The 14,764-nt window shown below is 38.7% G+C and overlaps 1 protein-coding gene across 8 annotated transcripts in view; it reads left to right on the top strand.

The window, feature by feature from the left end:
• The window catches only part of LOC118153009 (putative uncharacterized protein CCDC28A-AS1), a 400,860-nt gene that overhangs the window by 58,560 nt on the left and 327,536 nt on the right, over nt 1-14,764 (top strand). The gene's annotated exons all lie outside the window — the stretch shown is intronic.

Below are 14,764 nucleotides of genomic sequence, written 5' to 3'. Positions count from 1 at the left end.
CATGATTTGTAATGGCCAAAATGGCAAGTATGATTTGAAGGCATAATTTATGCAAAATACTCTTTATATGCAAAACCTATTCAATGTCATTTTAAAAGTGAATTAATATTTATTTCAATGTAATTCTGCCTTAATTTCTTAAGCACCTGCTCTGTTGTAAGGGTTATGTTTGGAACTCTGAGGATATTAGATCTATGACATGCTCCAAGCTCTGAATAAGCTTACAGTCTTATTAGACAAAAATATTATAGGGAATTATAAATTGCAAGTTTGTAATGAAAAACCACAAAGGAATTAAACTGTGAAAAATGAAGCAAAACTGCTTCTTTGTTTATTATATTCTCAGATTCTTTCAGAAAAAGATTTTAAACACCTAGGATCAATTAAGCTATTTTTCATATCTCCTCCTTCATTCATTCATCTGTTCATTCAATATTTATTGAACAAATATGTGTAGAAGATGACAATAGATTCTTTAAGGGATCTCAACATTGTGTGGAATAGAGTTTGATAGCCATTTTGATAGATAATAAAGATATTTACCTATAAAATACAAATAAAATACAAATAAAATTGTTTTAAATCTATCAGTCGGCACTTATAGAACGCCTCTTATTTTAGAAACTAAATTAGGCATTGGGAATTTGAAAATACTAAGGTGCTTTTCTTGAACTCAGTGAAAGGGGAAAAGGAACAGTCCAAGTTAGTTAAACTGCAATGATGAGTCAAAAAAATAGTGAGCAAACGGTGCCATTGGAGATGGGGAGCCCTGAGAGCACATAAAACGGCCTAGAGAGGTCAGGAGAGGTTTCTGAGCCTATAAAGAAGAGTAAGAATAGGTGGAGACAGAATTCCAACACCTTGAACTGAAAGAGTGTACTTTATTTAGGCTCCAGGTGTGTGTGTGTGTGTGTGTGTGCGTGTGTGCGTGTGTGCGTGTGTGTACGTGTGTGTCGGACAGACACGCATGCGCGTGCGCACGCACACACGGGTGGTAGAGGAGAGGGAGAGGGAGAAAGAATATGTTTTGAGGAATTCGTTCTAAGAATTTATTTATATTGAAGATTTAGATTGAGTTTCTCATTTTACAAAAGTAGAATATTAAGTCACTCTTTCTTGGTTCTTCCAAGGGTGCTGCATACCTGAGTATTCTAGATGCCAAGCAGATAACTTAATTAGCATGCAATGGATGCCCTAGAATATGAGGGCTTAATTCACTGAGGAACTCCAGGTGAGAAAGGTACTAAGATGAATGAAGGTGATGGTTGAATATGACTCTTTGGTGTAAAGTTTTTGAATTAAAATTACTTTTACTTTTGTTTTTATTTCTTTTTATATTTTTTTCTTCCTAATATTTATTCCAAGGATTTCAGAATATTGCTTTTGAGTTGATTGCACGCCCTCTCTCCCTTTTTTCCCTCTTCCTCTCTTTTTACTTTAGAAGAGTTCTCAAAATAATTGGCCAATTAGAACTTTCTTCCCTTGCATGGGCCAGGAATTTTTGTCTAAAGTCTTAATTAGTATAAAACTCTTACTGTTGTGCCCATTTCCATCCTCTGCATTAGGTTTAAGAAAAATTTTCACAGCCAGAATCAAAATTGTGGTCTCTGTCATGGTAAAGATGGAGTATAAATTGGCTCCAGAGAGGTGATTTTTAAGCTGATTTGAGAAAGGAGACTTTCTTCTCACAGTGACTGATTGTCCAAGGTACACTTCTATAACAATTTTCTAGCCCTGTAAAGGAAGCTTTTTCTTTCTTCCCGTTTCTTTTCTTTCTTTCTTTTTTTTTTTTTCCTTCTTGTAAAGGTTAATGTCTTCAAATGTCTTCCAAACAATGTGCTTTGTGTCTCTTTTTACATTTTTGCAGTTCTGGTTCACTTCTTACTTTGCTGGGGAGGGAGTTAGTGGGTGTCTCCCTTAAATAAATCATTTCTTTTGAGGGCAGATGAGATGCAGCTTCTGCCCTTCAACTCTGCCAGCATGCTTTCTGCCAGTCAGAAGTCTTCCTTTGAGAAAGCTTCCAGCTCTTTGTTTCAGGGCCTTCCTGGCACAGGTTAGGAGTAAGCAGTGTTGTCCACAAAGGTTCTGTACAGTTCTGTGTACAGGCCGAGAAAGGGAGCTCTGGTGACCTCCTTTTAATTGTGCCATCCTGATATAAAGAGAAAAGAGTCACTTTTTTAGAGAGATTCCTGTTTCTTCATCTAAGTCTTGAATATAAATTCTCCACAAAACATGCCACTATCTAGGGAAATAGAGCCCAATAATTTGTTTGAAATTTGGTTAAAGATACCAAATTCCAGGCCCTGAGGACACAGTGTGGTCATCCAAGCAGGTTGGTCAGTGTGACTAAAATCAGGAACAATCATGACATATTTCCAGGACTCTGTTGGAAATCAGACCACATATCCCTCTAATACCATTCATGTGCATATGTTTGTTTAAGAAAAGAAGCAAAAAAGAAGACTTTTGCCAGTTGAATAAAACCACTGTTGGAATAATAAATACAATTTTTTTTTCTTTTTTTTTCCTCTTTTTTTTTTTTTTTGAGATGGAGTTTCTCTCATGTTCCCCAGGCTGAAGTGCAATAGTGCGATCTTGGCTCACTGCAACCTATGCCTCCTGGGTTCAAGGGATTCTCCTGCTTCAGCCTCCTGAGTTGCTGGGATTACAGGCATGTGCCACCATGCCTGGCTAATTTGGTATTTTTAGTAGAGATGGGGTTTCTCCATGTTGGTCAGGCTGGTCTTGAACTCCTGACCTCATGTGATTTACCCACCTCGGCCTCCCAAAGTGCTGGGTTTACAGGCGTGAGATTTTTTTTTTCCCCCTTAATGATAGAGAAGCAAACCACTTGCTCACATGCAAAAATTTTTGGTCCATTATTTCCCATTATATCTAATGATGGGGAAGGCTGAGTTCAATGGATTCATTATGGAAATGCTTATATACAACCAGTGTGGTTTTGTGGGCCTCTTGCATGGGTTGTTGGCCCGGCTAAATACAAATCGTAATCCATAACCCCTTGCATTTATCTTGACGGTTACTGTGGCCACCATTGCTTTCTGGCAAATCTCATTATGTGCTCTGAGCTTCTAAATGAAAAGTTCCTTTCTGCCAGCATAGTGCACAAACAATACTCCTGCTTCTGGGATCCTTGTGAGTTATTCTGTGCATCAAACAGCTGCATCAGCTTTATCGGAAATGAGTTTGTTTCTGGGCTGGTATTTCTCAGTGAAGGCCATGTTTAGCATGGCAAGGCTAACTATGAAATCATTTTGATAAGCAATGCAGGAAACTTCATAAAAGCGCAACTTCCCAAGGTCTTCTTTCTTTTTAAAGCAAGTAAGTTAGATGCTGATTTTCCAATTATTTGTAATAGTAAATTACATGTGTTTCCCTTTTTGAAATTTTATGCTGCATAACTCTGCTACCATTAGAAGGACCAAACCTTATTTTGGATCTCACTTTCTTTCAAATCATCAGGAGTTCCACATAGAAATTTAAATGGGAATCAAGGCTCTTGCTATTAGATTAATTCTTCTAAGACCCTATCTGATATATAGATATGGAGTAAATTTTAAATGAAGAACTATATTCAAACATTTCAATGAAAACAATAATGCCACTTTTTAAATTATTAATGCATAAAAAGTTCATCTTATGTCTTCCTTTAATGAATTGGCTTAAAATACTGAAATTACAACCTAAGGGTAATGATATGTTTTGGCTATGTCTCCACTCAGATCTCATCTTGAATTGTAGTTCCTATAATCCCCTCATGTCATGGGAGGGACTCTGTGGGAGATAATTGAGTCATGGAGGCGGTTTCCCCTATGCTGTTCTCATTATAGTGAGAGAATTCTCCGGAGACCTGATGGTTTTATGAGAGACTTTTCCCCCTTTGCTTGGCACTTCTTCCATGTGAAGAAGAACATGTTTGCTTCTCCTTGTGCCATGATTGTAAGTTTTCTGAGGCCTCCTCATCCCTGCAGAACTGTGAATCAATTGAACCTCTTTTTTGTAAATTACTGAGTGTCAGGTATGCCTTCATTAGCAATGTGGAAATGGACTAATACAGGTAAATTATTGTGATTTTACTTATAACAATTGAAAGCTATATATTTTTGTTCTTATGGTGTAGAACAACCTTGTGGTTCAATCAGAAGTCTGTTACTTTTACATTTTCACATTTATAAATTACCATACTTATGTGACTCCTGCGGGCATTTATTAGCAGCAAAGATCTTGTACTTTAAAGCACTGAATCATTTTATCCACAAAAGAACCCTATTAGAGGATGTAATAAGTTTTTGAAAATTAAAGAAAAAAAAGCTCAAGCCATTGACGTATAATGGTTTGCACAACAGATCACATTAGATGAAGGATGCTTGAATCTTACTTTTCAGTCTCTAGGCTATTATTTGTTCTACCAGATTTCAGGAGGCAAAGTAAGTGAGAAGACAGGAAGGAAAGGGACACAGGGAGCTTCTGCAGAGATGATAATGCCCCTCCTCTGAAGGTCACTGCCATTCCCAAGGCTGCAGTCCCTATGGGGCAATGATTGCTTTTGTGGCATCCATGGGTAAAAGCCTGCCCTCAGCTGGCATAGAGGCTCTCAGTCAGCAGCTGCTATGCCTCCTGTTAGCCCTGAAGCCCAAATTTACCAGGCAATTTTCATGCTTTGGTTCAAGTGCACAAATTGGTGTTTGAAAGCACTTCAGAACCTTGACCTCTTGCCTTCTTATTTGGGTAACTCATGATTTTCAATGGCTGAAATGATGCAAGGTATTTCTCAGCCATTGGACCTTCCTGGCTGGCAATGTGTGCCTGCTTGGGCCTCACTTGGCCCTGGACCTGCCACTGGAGGCACCCCACCCACTTGGCCCACCTGTGTTATAGTGTATCCATGTTTGGTAGTTCCTGAGCTCTTGTCCCACATCCAAGAAGACTGAGGTTATGCTGACAATTAGATGTGTGAGAATGAGTGGAGAAGAATTTTATTGAGCAATAGAATACCTCTCAGCAAAGAGGGGATGCAGAGGTGGTTTTTCTCTCTGTACGCCTGGGTCCAGGGCTTTTTATGGACTCAGAATGGAGAGTGTGTGCTGATTGGCTTGTGAGTTTGCAAAGAAAGGCTAAAGCAAAGGCATCAGTCAAAGGTGGGTATAGCAGTGTAGAAAACCAGTGAGGAAAGGGTAGATATATGTAAAATAGGTGAAGGGTGAAGATCAATCAGAGGAAAGTGTACCAGACAGGAAGACAATTTTTTAATCTGGTCCATGGATTTGACTTGTAGCTTGGCTTTCAGGCTTTAAACTGTCTTCAGCTTGGAGGTGGGGTTTCTCTAGGAACCTGCCCCTATCTGTGTAGGCATTTGTCTCCCTCCTGTCACTACTTATACTTGATGGCTATTGATGAAAAAAAGATCCAGAGTTTGGTGGAGGTATCAATAAAAAAAGAGCAAGAGTTTGGTGGCTAAGTGTTTTCACATTCAAAGAGTGACCGAGAAAAGAAATCTATCATGATTTTCTTTTCTTCCTTTTTTGTATTCCCACTTAGTTTAGAGAAACCATGAGTACTGTATACTTCTCTTTAGGATTTGTTTTAGGAAAAAGAGCCAAAAATATTGAGATTGAGGTGAGCTTGTAAGTGGTGCAAAATATTCTATGCTCATTCTATCTACCCCCTGCTTTTGTAGCACTGAATGTAGCAAATAAAAATGACCATCTCATAAATACTGATATCATGCATTATCCTATATGTTTACACTGCATTATCTCTTGATTCTTACAAGATTCCTATGGTAGCAGCTGCTATTATTATTCCCATTTTAGAGATGAGGAGATGAAGCTTAAAAAAGGTTAAGTAACTTGCTTAGTATCACAGAGCTAGCAGGTAGTCCTCTTAGGGAATAAAAAAGCATATATTATATGGGAAGTTTCACATTAGTATATATTCTGATTTCATTTTTATTTTGGTACTTTCCTGAATGTAAACTAGACAATCATAGAATATCAGTCTAGAAGAATCTGAAACTGGACAACAGCATTTGGTCAGTGGACCACTAAATATACCTGCTTGAGATGTGATGCCACAAAAATACATACCTGTGCAGGAAAGCTCAATTAATTTGTCAGTAATGCTTGAGACACTGGGGCATTTCCTAAAAGGGAGTATTAACCAGCTGGGAGGAGTTGATGGATGAAACTATGCTACAGGTCATTAACTACAGCAGTAATTATTCCTGGGAAATACTTTATTTTGAAGTTAATTCTCTGGCTTGAATATACGTATTTAAAACAGTTTGATTCTTCTTATACTGCATGGACTAAAGAGGTTATGATAAGGGAAAGTCTATTCGAGGCACTGACTATAGTTCTGTAAAGCAAAATATGAAAAAATTATGTATGTGTAAAAAGGGAAGCATAGTTGAGTACTTCAGATTCCATTTTATTTTCATGTAAACTGGAATTTATGTATCCTCTCTTTTCTTCCCCACCACTTTGAGAAGTGTAATACCCTAGAAATAAGATCTAGTAAGTCCTATTTACCTGTGGAGCTTGGCAAAGCAGTGATACCCAAAGAATATAGAATCGGTAAAATAAAGTTCAAGGGTGATGTGGGGCTGGGGAGAGGAGAAATAAAGAAGGAATTGAAAATGTCAGAGTTTCAAAGTAATCAGCAGAAGGAATTGGCAAAAGGGAATAAATTAAGGGAAAAGCGAGGGAAGTATAAATGACCTTGCAGAGTGTTCTAGTCACTTGATTGTTTTTCCTCTTTTCTCATTTATAAGCCCCTTACACAGTTTCTATCTTCAATACCTGTTAGTTTCAGATTTCTCACAGAATCCGTCATCATCCCCTCCACTCTCTTGAAATATCCTGACCCACTCCCCATCACCAGCATCCTCACCAGATCATTTTCATTTCTAATGGTGGCCAAGGTTTGAGGACCCCAGGCAGTCTGGTAGCTCGGATCCTTTCAGATCAGTGTGTTTAGATCGGGAGTCCCCAGCCCCTAAACCATAGAGTGGTACTGGTCTGTGGCCTGTTAGGAACCAGGCCACACAACGGGTGGTAAGTGGGGGATGAGTAAACATAACTGCCTGAGCTCCACCTCCTGTCAGATCAGCTGTGGCATTAGATTCCCAAAGCATCATGAACCCTATTGTGAACTGCACATAGGAGGGATTGAGGTTACACAATTCTGATGAGAATCTAATACCTAATGATCTCAGGTGGAACAGTTTCATCCCAAAACTATTCCCCTACCCAGTCCATGAGAAGTTGTCTTCCATGAAACAGGTCCCTGGTGCCAAAAAGTTTGGGGACTGCTGGCTTAGATAATTATTAAAGGGGAAGGAGGTACTGTTGAACCTTGCCTCCATTATTTTAAGAAATCCAGCTATGGCCCCACACTTGCACACTACATTCTGCAAAGGAGCAGTTCTGCAAATCAGCAGAGCCTCCCCTCCCCTTGTACAAAGAAGTTTAGCAATCTTTTTTTGTTATTACTCTACTAATGACTCTTACCTGTACCAACCATGAAAAACTCATCTTTGAAGTAGTTACCTGAGTTAATTTTCTAAAATAAGAATTTGATCATATTATGGTAGGCAAAAGAAATGGCGTGTTTGAAGCTGTGGGTGTATTAAAATCAAAACACGTTTTGGGTAACTTCCAAGTAGTTGTCTACAGCTGGGTATTGGGTTCTGCAGATGAGGTCAGAAATGCACTGGGGGAACTATGGGCCTTCTTGGCAGAGAGAAGAGTGTCTCACTTTTCTCCACCTCAAGAAACAATTGTATTTGCCTCCCTACCATGTAGAATACTGCAGTTTCTCTGTGAGAAAACTAATTTTCTCTAGTAACATGCTAATACCTCATATAGATTGGTCCTCTGAGAAGCTTTACATAGAAGCTGGCTTTCTATATAATTTTAATAACCAGGAGAGAACTCCCTCACCTTCCATTGTTTCTTTTTTGTTTTCAACTCTGCTTCCAACTCATCTCTCTTTCTCTCTCTCATACACATTGAGAAACTGAATTCTTTAAAGGTCGATTCTGCCACCTCTGCTCTTGATTTCATCCTTTTCTAGACACTCCCAAACTATGAGTGATCAATTATAACCTCTATTTATACAAACCATGTTTAGAATCTGTAAACAAGCTCGTTTGTCAAAATGAAAACCAGTGTTATTCTTTTGAGCTTGTGCCCCCATGGCCATAATCTAATCTATCTTCTTGCAAAGCCACAGCTTTAGTAATACAAATAATTTGCATTGATTATTACATACTGGCTTTTGGTAATGCAAATAATTTACGTTGATTATTACGTATTGGCTACGTAATAATCAATTGTAAACTGCTTGCATTTTAACATCTGTCATTTTATTTGATAGTTATTTGTTGTAATAGTTGTAGTTTGTAATTAGCGTAGTTTCTATTTTACACATGGAGAAGCTGTCATCTAGAAAGGTTAATTACATCTCACAGAAAAATAACTGAACCAGGATTTAAAGCCGGATTTGTCTGAATCTAAAGCCTTTCAAACAACAGTACTATAGCTTTCCGACAAGCCTATGTTTGTTCTTTGCACTCCCCTATTTTCCGGAACCCGGGAGGAGAGTGACATCATCCAGTCGCCAGTACCATGGATACTCTTCAGTCTCTATTGGTCTTGATGATTCTGTAGCACTTGCATCCTGAAGCACTGTTTTCTCATGGCTTCCACAACACCGTTGTGTCCTGGTTATTTGTTTCTTTGACCAGTTCTTCTGTCTTCTTTGCTGGCAAGTTTTACTTCTCCTGCTCCATGCATGATAGCGTTCCGTGGGTCCCGGCTTTGACGAGGATATCATAAGCTCTCACAGGGCCAACTCCAACATGCAGAACTGTGGCACCCACTTAGACCACTCACCTCAATTTCATCATATTCTTTCTAGCTGCCTGCGAGATTCTTACTCATGGACATTTCACACAGAAACCGAAAATGCAACAGCTAGGAGATTGAACCCATTATCTTCTTCCCAGAACTGCTTTTGTGTGTGTGTGTGTGTGTGTGTGTGTGTGTGTGTGTGTGTGTGAGAATGGAAATAGCATCCTCCTCTTACTACATTTCGAGCTCTGTTGGCTTCCTAGACTCCTTCTTGGTCTCTTTAACTAACAAATATGTTCCATATCTTTACTATTTTTTCTATATCCATTTCCTTACTATATGTTTTATATCTACTAATTTTACATCCTCCCCTGTACTTTTTCAGACTTTTGTCATCTTTCTTCTGATCCATTGCTGTGGCCTTCTTCCAGAATCCTGCATCCCTTACCTCTACTACCATCAAAAATTCACCTTTGAAACGGTTACTAGAATTAATCTTCTAAAATAAGAATTTGATTATATTATGGTAGGCAAAAGAACAGCAGGTGAAAAGCTATGGCTGTATTAAAATCAAGACACGTTTTTGGGTAACCTCAGGGAGTTGTCTATGGCTAGACACTGGATTCTGCAAATGAGGCCAGAAAGGCACTGGGGAAATGAATCAAGAAGTCTCTGATGCCACTCTCTAAATTAGGGGGTCAGCAAATGTTTCCTGGTTGTTTTTTTTTTTTTTAAAACTTTTTTTGAGACAGTCTATCAGTGGCATGATCTTGGCTCATTACAACCTTCGCCTCCCAGGTTCAAGTGATTCTCCTGCCTCAGCCTCCCAAGTAGCTGGGACTATAGGTACGCACCACCATGCCTAGCTAATTTCTGTATTTTTAATAAAGGCAGGTTTTTACCATATTAGCCAGGATGGTCTCCATCTCGACCTCATGACCTCATGATCCACCTGCCTTGGCCCCCCAAAGTGCTGAGATTACAGACATGAGCCACCAAGCCCTGCCAGTAGATATCTTCTTTTAAGTGTGGCTTTGTGGGCCATATATAATTTCTGTTCCATCTGATTCATCTTATTTTCTCCATCCTTTAAAATGGGAAGAACATCCTAGCTGCACACCTTACACAAACAGGTCATGGGCTAGATTTGGCCAATGGGCCTTAGTTTACTAACTCGTGCTCTAGAGTTTGGATATTGTGTATGATGGTTAGTAGGCAATGAAGGGTTTTTGCAGAGAGTGCACCAATCAGAAGAGAACTGAACTTTCATATGAGGCAGAGTGACACAAGGCCCTGCTCTATTTTGAATATTTTAAAGTGGTGGCAGTGGAAGCCATGGGGTGGTGACCTCTCTGGCATCTTCAGTCCCCAGCACTTTCTCCAACCAACGTAACCCACAAGGAAAGGGAACTGGACACTGTATTAGTATAGACGGAGAAGTTGTTAACTCTAGGAAGTTCACGGAATGCTTCCCAGTGGCAATGGGTCATTTAGTAGAAACTTACAAGAACAAGAGTTAAGAAGTTATACAAAAGATAAAAGTAATGGTAGTTGTAAAGGTACACAGGCACTAATGACCATGACTTGTCACTTAGCTACTTGAAACACCTAAGGAGTTATTTAATAGAATGCACCATATTGGGATATTTTTCTGTTGGTACTAAGAGAGATCATTAAGGAATCAGTCCACACTATCTTTGGGTGAACACGTTATTACACACTTCATTGGAAAGCACTTGCTTTTTCCTAGAGTGTGGAACTCTCAATCTTGGTATTGTAAAAGGCAAAGTAATGTCCTTGAACTATAACAGTGAATACCTTGAGCTGTAACAATGAATGAAAGCAGAGGTTCTCACATTCTGCTTTCATTGAATAGGGTCTCAGTAGATGTCTGTTGAGTGAATAACACATTTAAATTCTGGAGTGGATGCCTGTGGTGAAGCTTGGTGTTCAGAGTGCCTTGGCAGTTTGTTGCTAGGCTATATGGATTTATTTGTCTCTAAGTTGATTCTAGTGAGTTTGAAACCTCTTGTGATGCCCTGGACCACATGGCACCAGGTGACCATGTTTACCAAACTCATATCCAGTGTAGTCCTCTACCACTTTTTATGGTTACCATAGTGAATGTTTCTAATATACATAGGTTATTATATATGGAAACTCATAAACATGCTCTAGTACTCTTATTTATATACTATTATAGAAAGATGAACTTTAAATTCTACACAGAATTTCTCTAATTTTTTTTGTGTATTTCCTTAGGGGATGCAAAGTACAATTCCATTTTGGGGTGTTCTGAATATGCTGGATTATCTCTATTATTTTTTATTTATTGAATATTTTTAGAGTTAGAGTTTTGCTGTGTTGTCCAGGCTGGTCTCAAACTCTTGGCCTCAGGCGATCCTCCTGCCTCAGGCTCCTAAGTAGTTGAGACTATCAGCATGTGCTACCATGCCTGGCTTATTATTATTTTTTATTGAGGCATAATTTACAAACAATAAAATGCATGTATGGATTGGTTTTCCTTATCTTCAACTGATTCAGAGTATTATTATCATATTTTTCATTTGTATTGACTTTGGTCATTTATGAACCATTTTACCCACATGGTCTCATCTGACCTTGCCGCAGGTACTCTTTCATGAATCGTACATGCCATAGCTTATAAATGTACCTTTTAAAATGTACCACTATGAAAGCAAAAAATAAATTCTACTTAACCATGACAAAATACTCTGAGTCACTTATAAAATTTATTTTATGTCTCTCATAAATGTGCTTTGAATCTTCCCCTCAGCCACAGCTGAGTTCCCTAATTATTCTCTGCATGACTTATGACTTGAAGTGCCTGTAATAGGTGCATTATTATAGCAAATAGCTAAAAGAACTAGGTAGTAGATCAAGGAAATTTACCCTGTTGCTATATACCACATTAAATTCCTGAGTTCTCGGTCTGGAGGCTTCCACACCCAGGTTCAGCAGAGAGATGGCTTGAAGCAGAGAGACTGTGAATATAGCTAGGAAGAATTGTGGTGGTGGTGACAGAGACATTACCAGGTTCTCACCTTAGCAGTTCCTTACTTTATACTTCTGGAATAGCAGGACAGCCCTAAGCAGCAGCTTGATCCCAAATACTGATGTGGGGATTAAAAGCAACCATGCATGGTGAAATGCACCTCAATTTCAGTTGCTAATGTGGAAAGAAATGTGCATCTAATAACCGCCAAGGGTATTTTATTACCATTATGTAAATGAGGAAATCTAGGTGCAGGGGTTTTACTTGTAGCTAGAAGAGGCAGTACCAGGAATTGGAGTTGGTCTTTCAAAGGTGAATTCTATGCTCATTAGACTCTGCCATAACTTACTTATATGTTCAGGCTATTGATCTGAAATTGGAAACTCAGTTTTCAAAAAGATCAATAAAATTTGCTTGGATCTTATGGAAATTCCTTGTGTTTTTTTTCATAAATCACTCCTCAAGAGATTCTAACCTACTAAGGACTCAGCCTAAAACACTCAAATGGATGAGGACATGGAAAGTCATTTTCTTTCACATCTTTAAAAACCTACTTGAACCAGTGCTGTGTGGATGTGATGATACCGTCCCACAGCTAAAAACAGCATCTATTTCAGTGGTTCCTGAAATTCACAGAAAATGAAACAAAATCCCACATAATGACAACCATTTAAAAGTCTGTATCCTCTAGGAATCAAATAAAAAGACTCAGTAGCATGTCAAAGAGGAGGATTGAATCATAAATGAAGTAGATTTAGAGGTACCTCCTTGATGTAATGATGAAACACCGATTTTTCTAATGTCTCCCCCAGCACCGGTGATAGTAGGTCACTTCTAATTACCTTTTCCTTTCTGGGCTATGTATAGATAAATGCTTGGGATATTAAAATGCCTTGTGGGCTGGTTATTTAATTGCTACAGAATTGATTTCATGAAGGAAAGAAAAACAGATTAGATCCTAAGATGTAAATGTGAGACTTGACAGACTGCAGTGTGTGCTCAAGTCTATCAATAGAACTGCCAGCCCCCAGTCTCTAGCTGGATCCTTGCAGTACAAGAAGAACACATTTGATAATTATAAGAGCAGATGCAACTGTCCTTCCCTCCAAAATAACAAGCAATGGTGCATTTTTGTGTTCTAATTTCTCCTGCCAACCTGTACATTATATACATTATCAAAATAATTTTAGAGTAGAATGGCATCTCTGTTTGCTTATGAAGCCTTCATGCTTCCCTTTTGCTCTTTTCTTTTTTCTTTGTTTATTTCTCACTTCAATATCACAGGTGGTGATGGTATGCTCTATTTTGGACACTAGAGACGTAGGTTTTGTGTTTTTGCTGTGTCTCATGACTACAAACTAGGAAGTGCACAAAATATGTTTTCTCTGATCTTGCTTCAGAGAAATCTTGCCATTTCAGACAAGATACCCAAATAACAGAAAACATCAGGCTTAATATGACTTTAAAATTCATTTACCTAACATTTATTTGTTTAGCAAATGTCGGTTTAGTACTTACGTTGTGTCAGGCACTGGTCTGTATGCTGTGGATTCAGTGATGCACAGGACAAAGTCCTTGCTCTCACTTGCCCTCCTTTCTAGTTGGGAAAGACACCAAGAGCAGAAATGTACCAGATGCCCCTCAACTTAAGATGGGACAGTGTCCCGGTAAACCCATTGTAAGTTGAAACGTAAGTAACAAATGCATTTCACACTTACCTTGACCTACAGTTGGGCAAAATCATCTAACACAAAAACTATGTTATTATAAAATATTGAATATCTCATGTGATTTATTGAATACTCTACTGAAAGTGAAAAACAATGGCTGGCTCAGTACTTGACATACAGTTTCTACTGAATGTGTGTGGCTTTTACCCCACTGTAATGTCAAATATATCTTAAGCCATAGTAAGTTGGAGGCAGTCTGCGTAGGGTCATGATGAGCAATTAAGGTATATTTTATTAAAATATTTTCAGGTATATTTTTCTTTATTGCAATTATGAAGGTAGGGTAGCATATTAGTCTTCTTGAACTGCTATAACAAAATATCATAAATAGAGTGGCTTAAACAACAAATTTATTTATCCCTGTTCTGGAGGCTAAGAGTTCCAAGATCAGGGTGCTCTCGTGGTAGGTTTTATTCTAAGGTTTATTCTTTTGGCTTGCAGGTGGCTTCTTTTTCTCTGCATTTTCGGAGAAACATTTCTTTGTGTGCTTCCAGAGAGACAGAGAGAGAGAAAACTCTCTAGTGTTTCTGCTTATAAGGTCATTTATTCAAATATGGGCACACTGGAGGTTAGGGTTTCAGCATATGAATTTTGGGGAAACGCATATTAGTATATTCAGTTCATAACAGGTAGAGTAAGAGATTAAAGTGTGAGGATAGTCAATGTCATGCTGGTCTGTGGGGAGAACTCTTTTCTAAAAATGATCAGCTAGTGCTTTTCCGATAAGGTGACCTTTGAGCAGAGATATAGTTTGGCTGTGTCCCCATCCAAATCTAATCCTGAATTGTAGCTCCCATCATCCCCAGGTGTCATGGGAGGGACCTGGTGGGAGATAATTGAATCATGGGGCCAGGTTTTTCCCTATCACATGCTGTTCTCGGGATAGTGAATAAGTCTCATGAAATCTGACGGTTTTATAAAGGGCAGTTCTGCTGCACACTGTCTTGCCTGCCACCGTGTAAGGTGTGCTTTTTTTTACTCCTTTGCCTTCTGCCATGATTGTGAGGCCTCCCCAGCCATGTGGAACTGTGAGTTCATTAAATCACTTTTTGTTTATAAATTACCCAATCTCAGGCATTTCTTCATAGCGGTATGAAAATAGACTAAGACAATCTGAAACACAGACAAAGGAAGTGGACCAG

The sequence above is a fragment of the Callithrix jacchus genome, chromosome 4, assembly GCF_049354715.1.
Source record: "Callithrix jacchus isolate 240 chromosome 4, calJac240_pri, whole genome shotgun sequence".
Classification (NCBI taxonomy): domain Eukaryota; kingdom Metazoa; phylum Chordata; class Mammalia; order Primates; family Cebidae; genus Callithrix; species Callithrix jacchus.
The sequence above is the reverse complement of the archived record's forward strand: the minus strand, read 5'-3'. Positions and strand labels throughout refer to the sequence as shown.